Here is a 12,957-nt window from a genome sequence, read left to right as displayed (position 1 = left end):
CTTTGCGTCTTAAGTTACAATCAGCCTGCAGCATTCTCTGCCATCATAACCAGGACAGGATCAAAATCAAATCATTGGTTGCTTATTGCTGCTGCTGCTTGTCTTCTCCTCTGCGATGTCCCTCTTCCATGCCACTCTGGCTTGGAGCCAGCCAACTATGAACTGAAACCTCTACAAACTTCTGAAGGTGATAAAGAACAATTAAAGAAACTTACTGAGTTTACAAAATATCAAGAATATACCTTGGATGAAGAAAAGAAGAAAAATGGTGAATTACAAAAAGAGCTAACTGGGTTGATGATCTTGCAGCAAAACTGGAAACTGCATCATCCAGATATCTACATCTGCAGAAAAATAATGATTTTCTCCAGCAGGAGTTATTATCTATGAAAAATATACAAAAGAAGTGTGAGACACTAGAGAAGAATGAAAAGAAGTTGGAAGAAGAAGTAGTTAACCTGAGAAGTCACATAGAGAAGAATGTGGTAGAACATGGCCAAGTAGAACAGCATAAGCAGGAGACTGAAGAAAGACTCAGGCGGGATTTAGTACAAAAATTAAAAGAAGTCAATGTTTTTACAGGGACAAGCAGCATCTCAAGAAAATTTACAGCAATTAAGAGAGACTAATAATGCTTCCATGAGAAGTCAGATGGAACTCAGAATTATAGACCTGGAATCAGAGGTTTCTAAAATGAAAACTCAAGAAGCGTGCAATAAAATACAATTGGAAAACTCTAGGCAACGCTATCTAGAAGAATTCAATAGAAGAAAGTCATTGTCCAGTAAACTAAACAAAGCTAATGAGAGGCTAGAAGAGGCCAATACCAAACTTCTGGTGGAGAAACAACAAAACAGATCTTTACTGAGCACTGTTAGTACAAGACCTGTCCTAGAACGTCCTTGTGTTGGAAATCTTAATCACAGTTTCGGGTTCCAGAGGAGTTTTCTTTTCAGAGAAAACTTAGTGGTTCCTCCATTAAACCCACAGGCTTCAAACAACAGTGCGGAGAGCTACCTGACCAAGATGTGGCAGGAGCTGGAAAAAGTATAACTAGAGAAGTAAGAGAAGCTGCTGCTGAACTTGAATCTGGATCCTTTAAAAGTTTCTCCCACAAGGTCTGCTAATAAATTGGGCCAAGATCTAATTTCAGAAACATCACAAGAATATCTGGAGATTTTAAGGAGAAGATGTAAGATCTGAAAAGATAAATTTGTTTATTGGATTTATATATATATAACATTTTAATTATTTCCCATAAGGTGTATGATGTGAACTTTGTTAAAAGAAAAAAAAAACTTTGCATCATAGATACATGATAAAAATTTATATACTATTTTAAAATGTTTCTTGACATCTGTAACTTTTAAGTGATGTTTGCAAGTAAAAACCAGTGTTAGTGAGTTTTATGTAAAAAAAAATCAAGTCATCATGTAAAAGTCTCCCCTTTTCCACCCCTTATGTCCCACTACCTGTTCTTCCCTAACTGCCTTTCTACCAAACAGCATCTTGTGGCCCCAGGATCTCATTCAAAATCCCAGAAGCTGTCGCAGCCCCACTCCCTGTGCTCCCAGAGCTGGCCTGTTACCAGATCCTCCCAAATTCAGCGGCAGTCTTCTTGCTTCTTCCTGGTCCAACTCTCAGAACCTTTTGCTTCCAACTAAAAATGCATTCATCTAATTTTATCATTGTTGTCAAAATGGATGAAAAAATATAATTTGTACTTGTGTATCTCTGCCTACCTTTGTGTGTGTGTGTGTGTGTGTGTTCACAGTTATGAGATGCTTCTACTTAAAACCCCAGAACATCATCTGGTTGCACCAAATACGATGGGCCCTGCCCCCTTGCTGTTCCAGTCTTCTGCGGGCCCCTTGGCCACTGGTGCGCTAGCCTCTCACCACAAGCCCCCAAGCTCATTCCACCTCGACACTAGGTCTCTTCCTCTCCAGTGACCTGTTTCTTGTGTCATTGTGTTCTGCCGCGGGCTGAGCCTGAAGATGGTCCTTCGCCTCCTCCCTCCTCCCTTTCTCCTCCATTGATTGGAGAGACTCAAATTGTAGACCCTGGATGCCACAGCTCCAGGAGACAGTCACATTGTGTATCCTGCCCTGTTCCCTTCCTGCCCATGCCGGGATCACACAACAGTCACGCCATGTCTGCCTAGGCCGCGTAGCACTGTCTGCCCCACCTTCTCTTCCTGTTTGCCTTCCACTATAAATCAAGAGTGCGTGGTGCTCCAGGGGGGCATTAGCTCCTACAAGCTATGGTTTCACCTGGTCCCAAACCTCAAGAATAGTCGGGTTTCTTCGTTTCTTCATCTCCCACCGCTCTCCCAGGCTTCCAACCCTATGCTGTGTGGATCGCCGAAGTTCTCCAATGTCGTCTTTTTAGAAAGACCTTCATTCAGTCTGAAGTCCTGCTCCCAAATACTCTCGGTCCGTGCCCGTTTTGTTTCTCTAGCACTGGTTTTATTTGTTGGCTTTCTTGTTTACCGTCAGCCTCACCCAGTCAGAGCTAACCTCGTCTGTGGTGTTCATCACCTGGCTTCCAGCTTGGTGACCGGCAGGCACCTGGGAAGCACCCTGCAAATTCTCTCCCATGGACCTCAGAAAGCCATGGAAGTAAGTTAGTAAGTTAGCTAACAGAGGTGCACCGGGAAGAGCATATACACTTGATTCAAAAAATCTCTGACTTTTACTGAAGGGCTCATTCTGGAATTCTTTCATTTCCATTGGTATATTTTTCCAGGTTGAGTAATTCCACATATTAAAATCAGTCTTCTTTCCAGTAACATGTACATCTCACCTCTGTGAAAGGGTAATGATTATTATGGTCCACGTACAGTCCAGGTACAGTCCATGTACAGTCGGTGGCCCTACTTCATATCAAGGGCAGCTGATGTTTTCCATGTTTATGTACTCATACTCATAGAATCTCGGTTCTTGTCTTCTCATACCTGCTACCTTGAAATAATGGCTAATGTTAGCAAGTGAATTTACTTCAATAGGCTATGAGAGTTAGATCTATGGCAAAAATGTGACTTAGTGAATAATAAAACTCACGAAAAGCAAAAAATATAATGGATCTTAAGTGGTGAAAAATGTTCACAATTTTGAGCCAAGCAAAAGTATTATTACAACACTGCTCAAAATAATTGAGTTGGAATTATGTGCTAGGTGCATTTATTATATCATCAAGAACATATACTTGCTAGGTATCACATTTTGTTGATCTAAGACACTATAAATTATAAGCTGTATTATAATTTTATGTATCACTTTAAAAATAATATTGGTTCAACAACCATACAGCATCAACTACATGATATACTCTGATTATAAATGAAAAACAAAATTGTGGGTAAAAAGGGTTGAAGAATTCATCATCAAGTCAGGGAAGCATAGCTATTGGTAAATAAAGTAGACCCCTAGCATCAGAGAAGTTTTTCTGAACAAAGGCAGTTGGTCTCCAAGAGAAAAATAAGAGTTTTCTAGGTAAAAAATGAAGAAACAAACATTTCAAGATTAATGAGTTGAGTGTTGCAAAATGGAATGCGTGAGGTTTTAGCAAGGTAGAGAAAAGGGAGTGGGTAGCTGCTTTGGGTAAGCAGGGCTGTGGTTGGTACTCTGCAGAAGGGTTGTGACTGTTCGGTGGAAAAGCGTGCGCGCGCACACGCACACACACACGCGCGCTCGCGCACGCCCACACTCACAGCCTGATCAAAAACATGGTGTGTTTCAATAAAAGCACTTATTCCAGTAAAAGACACACTGTCATGACTCTTCCTGCAGCTACCCTGCCCTCTGAACACACTCATCCCATCATTCTTGCCGCTTTCTGCAGCAGCTCCGGAAGTCCTCTTTCCAGAGTATGATTTTTGAAAAAGTATAGTAAACGCTGTTGCTGAGGACCTTCCAAGGGAAAGACAGTCTCAGAAAAACATTATGGTGTGTCCTCATCTACCTTTTCCACTGGATTTGGCACTGTGATTTCTGGCTCGCCCCCAAAGTCAAAATTACCACAAAAGGGAAACGTTTTGAATTGATTCAAGGTGTCGAGGCAGCCAGGACAGCTAAAGACATTCATGAAAGAGGACTCCAGAGCTGCTGCAGAAATTCCGGAAACCATGGGATAAGTGTGTCTGAAGGGAAATGGAGGGTTTTGAGGGGGATTAAAGGCAATGTGTTTTTTACTGTAGTAAGTTTATTTTTATTTAAACACTCATTATTTGGGGGAGAGGTCAGATAAAATATACATATAGGTCATTAAAATTATAGTCATATATGTACTATCAGCTGTAGGGCTCAGAGCAGTTCTTCATAATGGTAAAACATAGAGATGTAATGTTGAATTGTGTTTCTGTGGAGTGGTGTATACAGAGATGCACAGATGCTGTGGTCCAGGCAATTCTGCTATGGCTTCATACTGGCGTGGAGGTGTAAGGGAGGTGTTTGGTGTGCATGTCAGGTGCTCCCCGGAGCTTCACCTTTGGCATCTTGGGATTGCACTGACTGCAGCTGTAGAACCCCAGGCCCATGCCGCATGTGGTTCATTCTGCAGGAGACTTGCCACAGGGCAGGCAAGGCCATCTTTACTCCCTTGGTGCCCCCAGGTGGGCGTGGGTTTGTTAGTGAAGTTCAACCTACAATTTTAAATGTAAGGGCTAAAGTGCAGGAACAAACTCCACCAGTGAAGTGGCAACTTGTGAATAGTGCTTCCGTCTCTAGTTCTTCTGGGGGAATTTGGGAGCACTTTTGGTGTTGCCTGGGGTCCTGGTGAAACCCAACCCTGGTTGTCCACAGTTGCAGTGCCAGCAAATCACCCACACTGTTGGTCGTTTTGTGCTGCCCTTTCTCTTCTACCTGGCGGCTCACTCATCCTGCCTGGAATCAGATCCTACACAAACTGCCCACACATAAGTCCTGCCTGAAGGCAGTCCCACTGAAGGCAGCTGGCCTTGGGAGCGGTTCTCTAGAGCCGAAGTGGTTCTGGAACACCCACTCCCCAGCCCTTAAGCAACCAGGGCCCATGGTGGTGGAAGTGGGTGATTTCTGCTGACCACTTGGGGCCCCTGAAGTGTCCTCAGAGAGGACTCTTCTGGAGAGATGAGGGTGGGGCGCAGGGAAAGGAGTCTCTCAGACACCTGCTTTGGCACCCAGTGGTCTGGGAAGAACGGCTGTTTAAAGGATCATAGCCATCACTGGAGAAGTCTTCAAGAAAGGAAAGAGTAAGCTTGGTGCAGCCCCCGAGGTGGGGCAGAGAGAAGCAGGGAGTCTGAAGGTAGCATACGTCAGTTCCTGGAAGGCACAGGGCAGCACCAGGCCTGGGCTGTGGAGTGAGGGAGATGGAAAGCCTGCAAGGCTGGGTCCCGAAGCAGAGTGAGTGCCCTGCTGAGGAAGGCTGGGGCGGACACCGGGAGGGACAAGCCCGGACACTGGAGCCCCCAGCTTCTTCTGAGCTTGCAGGGCCAGCAGGAGCAGCCTCCTCCCTGGAGCCACTGGAGATGCAACCTGAGAGAGACGTGCGGGGCAATGGCTCGTTCCCCCATGCCCCTCACCTCAGCCTCCCTCCAGCCCGGCAAGGAGGCCCTGGTGGGACAGTTCTGAACTCTGCATGCCCAAGGGTGAGCCTGGCCTCACCTCTGCTGGGCATGAGACCGAGAATAGGAAACCTCAGCAGCTGTGGCCTTGTGGCGACCTGGTCGGGGGAGCACACTTAGCACAATGCCTGGCACATAGCGAATGCGCAGGACTTATACTTCAACTAAGTGTTGCATTAGGACGTGTTTCCAGCACATAATAATTACCCTTATCGGGGGAGCTGGTATGTGGACAGGACCCATCCCAGTTTTTCCCATCCCCTGGCATCCCTCCCTGCTCCTTTCAACTCCAGGTCCCCTTTCTATTTCCAAAAGCGCTATTTCCATTTTTCCCCTTCAGATCTTTCTTCCCATGCCCCTCTTCTCTCCTTTTCCTCCTTCATCTCTCCTTCCCCTTCCCACTTGAAAAAGGTCTCTCTACCTCCTATGATCTATCTTTTCTTTTGCTCTTTATTTATACTTTGGGTTTCTCATATAAAAGAAATTGTGATAGTTAAGCTTGTGTGTCTAATTTATTTCATTTCACACTATGGTCTCAAGGTGCATCCATTTTCCTGCAAGTGTCTCAGGTTTATCTTATGACAGAGCAGTGCTCCATGGTGTGTAATACCACATTTTCTTTATCCATTCATCTGTTGATGGACATATAGGCCACTTCCAAGGTTTACCTATGAGTTGTGCTGGTATAAACATGAGTATGCACGGTTCACTGTGATATGATGTCTTTAACTTTTTCTGGAAAATACCTAGAAGGGGATTAACTCAAAACTTATTATTAAAATATAAAGCTAAATTCCATTAGCCAGGTTAGACATGGATTAGTGATGCAGTTATATTTATACAAATTTAAATAGATTTTTATACCATAGAGGATTTTTAGTATCAGATATATGTATTTAATATCTGTATTCTGAAAAGAACCTCAAAAAATATTTTGGATCAACTAAAAATTTACCATTTTTATGTTAAAGTGGCTGGAGACTGGCAGTTTCATGTTTTTAACCTGATATCCAGAAAGCAGCAGGTCTGGGGAAGGGATGAGCCTCCTAGGGCTTGGGCCAGCGGGGTGTGGCCGGCTGGGACTCGGTCAGAGGGCTGACAGCAAGGCAACCCTGGCTGGGTGGGTCCCTCTCTCCTGGCTCCCTCGATGGCTCCACGGGAAGGGGGGAACAGTGAGCCAGCAAGGCCCTGGTTGGGTTTCCATTGCAGTAGCACCATCCGGCTGGGTCCTGAGGGTGCTTCCATGACCCCAGATTGGAGCAAGACACCCATGTGCAGCTACCTGCTAGCCCGAAATCCCTGGCTGCCGAACTGTAAAGCCCTGTCTTGGGTATGTCTGCTGGGGCCTCCTGCAGGAGTTTCATTATTCCACATGTTATTCCTCAGGGTTTCAATGGGACTAAAGTTTAGACAATTTACTGTTATTTTCTCTCATTTTGCCTTTTTGGAGCTTGTAAAACATATAGCTAAACATACATTTTTCTCAAGCAGAAATCTTGCAATTCCTGAGTCACACAACTGACCACTTATATATTCCTTTTCTCTTATGTGTTCCCTTCCCCACAGTTTCACCAGGTAATTATATGAAGGTGGGCATTGCGTCTAAACAGCTTCCTTCCATTTAGCTCATGTGGTCCCAGGAAATGTCATAGATGCCTTGGATTCATTCCCATGGCAACAGGCAACTCTGCCACCCAGGACCCTGTCAGCTTCTGTCCTGAAGATGGGCTGCACTACGTTTGAGATTTGCTTTTGGATGCATTGTGATGCACTGTGCCTACAGAAATGACATTTGTCACATAGCTCGAGACGGGAAGCCAATCGGTGGCTCTTTACCAGGGAAATGAAATGTAGCTCCTGCTAAAGGGCTTTGCAGAGCTGCATTATGGGAAGGTTTTGTATGGCCAGGCACAGGAAAGGCTGAAGTAATGGGGAGAGATAGAAGATACCACATTAGGTATTGCTGTCTGCAAGTAAACACTGTACACACACACGTGCACACACACACGTGCACACACACACGTGCACACACACCTGAACAGCAAAGCTGAGGAGACACTGCAGACCTAGCCCTGACGTGGAAGGGTTTATCTCCGGCCACAGCAACGGTGAAACTGCCCTGCAGACGAGCCTTCATCAGTGTGTCTCCCACACGTGGCTGTGCCTGGGAGATTAGAAGGACACCATGTGGTCAGGAAGGCCTTTCTGTGTCTGAGCCTGCACTCTTTTATTGCATTTTCTGTGCTGAGACATGAGGGAGACAAATTATTGGAGGAACTACTAGATATCATCTATTGAAGGAAACAGGTCTGTGAAATAGAATCAAATATCCAAGGCTGCATCAAGGAGAGACTTCTAGAAATGTACCAGTGCTCCTCCCCGGGCCCAGACTCAGATGAGTTCAGTGTGGGACCAAGTCAGGGAGGCGCAAGCGCCTGGGAGATCATTTGCTCTCGGCTGGACAAGCAAGTGTCTCTGTAGCTAAAGTTATGGCTGTGACATAAGGGCCTGCAGTGCAGTTTTGGTCAAGGCACATTTGGTAGTTTCTAAATGTTTCAAGAAACCCCTGTTCTCTTGTGAAATGATCAGAATCAGCCCACGAGTCGGGAATATCTTAGTTCTCCTTGACAGAAAGGAGGCAGGCATCACGCAACGTGGCAACTCCGCCACACTTCGGGGGCTCATGCTGTTCTTTGTCGCTGTTCCCACCCCCTGTCCACGTCTGTCAGGCCGAGTGAACTCCAGAACCCAACGGCAAACCACTCGGGAAGAGGGGATGGGAAATGAGACTGGCAGGTGAGGTGCGTCAAGGCTGATGATTTCTGGGCATCGCAGTCTCTGGGGCAACTGTAGCACAGCACTGCCATCCGGTGGCTCAGAGGGCAGAAGCTCATCTCTGCCGTGTCCCCGGTGGCCCGCGCTGTCCCTCCTCACCTTGCCCTGGCTCTTTGCCAGTCGCACCTGTGTTTTTCGGCCACTCCTGGCACCTTCGTCTGCACTGCTGGCCCACAGCGAGTCCAAAGCCTGTGAGACCACTTCCGGTGATGGGGTCCATCCTAATTGCAGGTTTCCACTCGCACGTTCAGAGCTGGCTGTGGATCTGATTTCTCTCTAATTAAAACGCACGCAAGAAGGTGGCACGGAAAAGTCTGTTCACTGTGGAAGTCTCTGGCCGAGGCACTCAGGTGGCGGGCGGTGCACTTCACGGTGTCCACTGCTTATCTCCTGCAGCTGGCCTCACCACTCTGGCCAGACCCGGGGAGCCGACAGGTGTTTCTGAGTGTCCACAGCTTCAGAATGAAAACGGTTGTCGTGGAGACACAGGGAGCAGGTGGAGGAGTCCGGCAGCAGGAGGAGGAGGGTGCTGGACCCTGGCAAAGCTGCGGGGCCACTGGATGTGCAGTCTGCGGGCTACGGCTGTGTGAGCCGCACACACAGTAAACGCAGTAAAAGTTGCTTCTCACTCACTGCTTAGGCGCGGTGGATGGAGATCTACTCCACACCCAGGCGCTCTGGGGCAGGGCTCTCTTCCCACATCCTGTAATCCCCAGGGTGGAGTGAGCAGGGTGCGTGTGCGGTCCAGCCCCAGGAGCAGTGAAGCACACCCTCCTCTCACTTCCAGGCTCACCTCCTCGCCTGAACCTGGAAGGCGCTGGAAACTGCATTCCAGTCTGTGCACCAGGAGGAGAACGGAGCACAGGCGGCTGGCTGTCCACAGCGAGAAGGGGCAGGGAGGCATGCAGCTGCCAGATATGTGTTACACGTGGCATTTCACGTGTGGAGCAGGAGAGGTGGCCACGAGCAATGTGCGGAATGAGGGCTGAGGCCACACGTGTGGAGGAACAGGAAGAGAAGCCCACAGGAACCCGAGGAGAGCAGAGTCTCGGGGAAGCCAGGGAAGGGGAGGGGAAGCCAGGGAAGGGGAGGGAAAGGTCCTCTCTCTCCCAAGAGTGCGAGGTGTGGGCTAAGGAGTGAAAGCCCTCCTCATTAGGTGGAAGAGGGTCCCGTTATAGAACAGAAGCGGGGGATTCCCGAGCTCTTTCTAGAGGATACAAACAGCACATAGAAAGTGACTGCTTCCCCCCACGTAGACCACACACAGGAGTGGTAAATATTTAGTGATCTCATGGAAGACTTTAGATTTTGTAACAGAAATTGTTTATCTCCTGACAATATGTTCATTGTATCCACATATTAGAAGGGATAGAGAATGCATGTATTTCTAAATAACAGATTTATGTAATCACATCTTATATGCCAAGGGAACCACATGACGTCCTCTTTTGAACTCATTTCTTCTGCTCGCTCCACGACAGACATCTGTGGCAGCGCCGCTGTGGTTTGGCCATGGCCATTCCCCTCTGCCCTGGACGCAGATGCTGATTTCACTGCAGTCTTGCCCTGTGCACAGCACCAGGACAGCCAGGCTAGTGAGGCAAGTCCCTGCGCCAGCAAGGCATGCAGCGCGGTGCATTAGAAAGCACGGGGAGGGTTCTTTTTGTCTGAGAAGTGACCTGTGGCAGAGGCGGCTCTTCTGATGGACATGCCCACATCTGCCTGTGAAGATTGGAGCTCTGCAGGGGTCCACAGCTGTGGAAGAGCCGGGCTTGAGAGGCTCGGGCGCTGGACCAGCCTTGGGGGACGGCCGTGGGGGAACGGAAGCCAACACAAATTAATATGACATATTTTCATGTTGATTGGTAGATTTAGCAATTCATTTCAATTGTTTTATTTAATTGTGTGGGCCACTTATTATTTGTCCATCTATCCATCTGTCCATCCATCCATCCATCCATCCATCTGCCCCAATCTTCCACCCATGTAGCAAACAGTAGGGATAACACCATGAGCAAAACAGGGCTGGTATGACTGTCAGAGCGTTCCGTTTCATCTACCATATACGCTGACCCTGGAAAAATTACATGTAGTGCATCAAATGAGCTGTAACATTTGTGTGTTTTACCCTGATTCAATCTTGCACCCTCGTTTTAGCCCTTTTATTAGTTACCCTAATTTCTAACACATTTTTCCTCCATGTCCAATGAGAGGTACGCTTCAGGTCTGAATAATCATCAGGGCATTTTCTTTGGCCTGAGCTTGCACGGGCGAGGAACAGGAGGTTAGGCTGGGAGCCCACCAGAAGCACGGCACTGGGGCTTCGCTGTGGCGGAGGTTTGTTAGTACACACAGACACAAGTGTGCCCAAACACAGATGTGCGTGCACACACACACACACACACACACACACACTCTAGAGTGGTCCAGAGTTACCCCCAGCTATGCTCTGCTTCTCTTTCAAACACAAAATTTAAATTCAATCTTTAATAGACAACGGAAAACTAAATTTGCAATACAGAAGAATTTAGACTTCCACCCTAAGGGAGCAGCAAGCATTGGCAGGATAAAGCTTGAAAGGAACCTTGACGGATACCTTTACCTGGAAGGCAAAGTACAATTTAGCCAAATACTGTGCGTGGGGCTCGGGTTCGCTCCCTGACGTGACGGACAGTGAGCCAGGAGAGGAGGCTCAGCTCGCTCGCCTGTCTTGAGCAGTTGTCCGCTGGAGTTGCTGTAGACTGAGCCCTGGTTCATAAGTGGGCACCGAGGGGCTTCCTTGGGTCCTCGCGCTGTCCCTGGGTTGCTGTGGTGTTAAATCCTCTCCATCTGTAAGGATGGCGGCGGTGTGAGATGCGCCGAAGGACTGAAGCTTGTGTCTAATACATTCATGTTAAGCTGGGAGTGTGTTTTTTGTTTTTTTGTTTTGTTTTGTTTTGGTACCGGGGATCGTACTAGGGTCGTTGCGCTTGCGCAGTAGGCAGCGAAACCACTGAGCTAAATCCCCGGCCCCAATGGGGGTGTGTTTTTTAACCAGCAGGATCGTTTGTACGTGTGCGTGTGCCTGCTTGTTTAACTGCTGGTGATGTCCACACCACGGAAATCTAGCACACAGCCTAAGCGTCCCTCATCTGCAGTACTTGGAGCCAGAAGCATTACAGATTCCACATTTCTAAGACTTTGAATATTTACAAAGACTCTGCTGGCTGAGCACCTCTAATCCAAAAGTGTAAAATTGGAAACACTCTGAAGTCTAAAGTGTTTTAACAGTTAAAAATGTTTGGATTTTGAAACATTTTGAATTGGGGTTCTCAAATTGGAATGCTCAGACTGCATCGGAATCTCACTTAACCTGCGGCTTCAGCTGAAAAGTGTAATATTAGAATATGAGCTGGGGATTTAGCTCAGTGGTTCCGCCACCTGCCCCGCAAGCATATGGACCTGAGTTCAATCCCCGATACAAAAAAAAAAAAAAGAAAGAAAAGAAAAGAAAGAAAATAACTGGGCCGGGGATTTAGCTCAGTGGTTTCACTGCCTGCTGCTAAGTGCAAGGACCCGAGTTCGATCCCCAGTACCAAAAAGAAAGAAAGAAAAAAAAGTTAAGAATATAGCTCAGTGCAAAGGCCTCAGCTTAAATCTCCATCACTTTTTGTGAAATAAATAGGACACACATGTGTAAATACCGAATAGTTTCTCTAGTGTGAGAAACTGAAAGCCTAACTAAGGACTAAAAGGTATAATAGATAATGTGAAATAGGAAGAAAAGGGGCAAAGGGGAAGAGGAAGTGGGAGGGGCAGGGGAAAGGAAAGAAGGGAATGGAATTAATATGAGAAAATGAAAAAAAGGAAACAAAGTCTTTGTAAATAGGGAGGGATGGAGGGGTTGAAGGGAGGGCAGGGAAAGAGGGAAAAATAAGAACCAAGAGAGATTATGTAAAGGTGCTAATTTCCAATGATGAATGGCATTATATTGTACACCTTAAGTGTACCAATAAAAGGATACACACACAAAAAAAATCATGATCTTACTTTTTAAAGGATATGATTGCACATGTTCATAAAGAATACCTGAAAATTTAAGTAAGTCAGATTTACTAGATCATATGTTTGGTTTGTTAGCTTTTCAAGAGCCAGCTGATTCTGTCTGCTGTGTTTGTGGGGCTTCCTCAGCACTAACTGATATGCTTGGGAAAGTCAGGCGTGTTGTATTTACAAAAGGCATTCAAATTGGAAGTGTGTTTAATTAATTTGCAGAAGTTAATTTATCATTGATGAAACGTGAAACTGTAATATTGTTTAAAGAGAAAACTGACAAATTTAACATGCTGGCACATGAATTTCATGACCTGAGCAGTACTCAGAACAGAGTAGACTCAGGAAGCTCCACTGTGCAGAAGAGGCAGCCAGATGAGCAGACCAGAAGCCGGGTGCAGAAAGGTAATCACCTGGCTGGGCATTTGCCTGAAACGGGCAGCGAGTCATGTCTGGCTCCCTGGGTCTTCTGGAGCTTGGATGCCTGTGAT

At 46.7% G+C, this 12,957-nt stretch overlaps 1 pseudogene; it reads left to right on the top strand.

Moving 5' to 3' along the window:
• Window positions 1-278: 278 nt before the first annotated feature.
• On the top strand, window positions 279-12,317 carry LOC147821400 (ankyrin repeat domain-containing protein 26 pseudogene; annotated as a pseudogene).
• Window positions 12,318-12,957: the final 640 nt, after the last annotated feature.

The sequence above is a fragment of the Heterocephalus glaber genome, unplaced genomic scaffold (assembly GCF_053883595.1).
Source record: "Heterocephalus glaber isolate CG9 unplaced genomic scaffold, H.glaber_assembly_v1.0 deba00001743, whole genome shotgun sequence".
In the NCBI taxonomy this organism is placed as follows: Eukaryota; Metazoa; Chordata; class Mammalia; order Rodentia; family Bathyergidae; genus Heterocephalus; species Heterocephalus glaber.
This window is presented reverse-complemented; position numbering and strand designations above follow the sequence as displayed.